This window comes from Aphanomyces astaci (assembly GCF_000520075.1).
Source record: "Aphanomyces astaci strain APO3 unplaced genomic scaffold supercont1.671, whole genome shotgun sequence".
Lineage (NCBI taxonomy): Eukaryota > Oomycota > Saprolegniomycetes > Saprolegniales > Verrucalvaceae > Aphanomyces > Aphanomyces astaci.
In genome coordinates, this window is record NW_009798934.1 from 4,433 (window position 1) to 5,862 (window position 1,430).

The 1,430-nt window shown below is 47.5% G+C and overlaps 1 pseudogene across 1 annotated transcript; it reads left to right on the forward strand.

The window, feature by feature from the left end:
- Nucleotides 1-735: 735 nt before the first annotated feature.
- On the forward strand, nucleotides 736-806 carry H257_19480 (annotated as a pseudogene). Its single transcript has one exon. The product of its transcript is annotated as a tRNA-OTHER (tRNA).
- Nucleotides 807-1,430: the final 624 nt, after the last annotated feature.

Genomic DNA, 1,430 nt, shown 5'->3' on the forward strand with positions numbered 1-1,430 from the left:
TGTTTCATAATACTGACACCATTTCGAAATTCATTTTTTCATATGGGTATTTCTCAGGATCGTCCATCCCTGTCGGATATTTCTCAAGATCGTCCATCGAGAAATATTATTATTCCAAAGGAGGGAAAGCAATTCCATTGGTCAAAAGTAAATCGAGTCAAACAGTAAAACCACTCGAACTCATTTCACGTTTTGCGGCCGACCACAGACTTTTGGGCAGGCGACAGTTGCGCACAGCCGTTCTGGTCCGACGATGCGACACCGGACACATGAGGTAGCGATTGCCGTGCGCGTGTGTCCGGGTTCATGCGCAAGGTCGCCGCGGCGCGGGCATTGACGGCTTGATGTGCTGCTACGGCAAGAGGATGAGCCTGGCATACAGGTAGAGTGAATGGCAATCGCTACCTCATGTGTCCGGTGTCGCATCGTCGGACCAGGACGGCTGTGCGCAACTGTCGCATGCCCAAAAGTCTGTGGTCGGCCGCAAAACGTGAAATAAGTTCGAGTGGTTTTACTGTTTGACTCGATTTACTTTTGACCAATGGAATTGCTTTCCCTCCTTTGGAATAATAATATTTCTCGATGGATGATCTTGAGAAATATCGGACAGGGATGGACGATCCTGAGAAATACCCTTATCATTTTTAAGACATTCCTCCGCGAGGGCCGATACTAGAATCACATGCTTTGGAACCGCTTCGCCAGTTGCAACGCGCCTGATCGACCTGTAGGGGAGGGAAAATAGCTCAGTGGAAGAGCATCGGTTTCTTAACTCAAAGATGGGGGTTTGATCCCCGGCTTCCGCAAGGATTTATCCGCCCTCCCCTGAGGAATCCGGATAACAAGGGCTGCGTACGAAGACGAGGAACGAACTTCGAAGAAGCTCGGCTCGCGGAGGAATGTCAATACATGTATCCCTTAATCCTCCCACACGACAAATTTACCCGACAAGGCTCTGATTGGTTAAAATTCTCATCCTGTTGTGTGCGGTATTTCATACGCGTCCTGTCAAGTTCGTCTTGTCATGCTCGTCCTGTTATGCTCGTATAAACATGATGAAACGCTATCAACTTAAATCGTTCATTGTCCAATTTGCCACTAACACTCAACTTCCTCTTAAACCTGCTTTCGGGCGGGGGGCTATCAAGGCCGTCAACTACACCATCCCACACCTCGGTTCCACCGTGGCACAGTCCAATTCAGGGAATCGACCGAGACAACGGGTTAACGGAGTTCTTGTTGACGGAGTACAAAGGTTATCCTGTGCCTTGGTAGACTAGGCTTTAAGTATTTTGCTTTGGCTATTGCAATTACGATCGTGAACCAATTAGCAATTTAAATTAACGAAGTACGCACACAATAATATTCAACTTACAACCTATTTTCTCGCTTTCTCTTCCTAACTTCTTGAAGCAAACCCCAGTACGAAT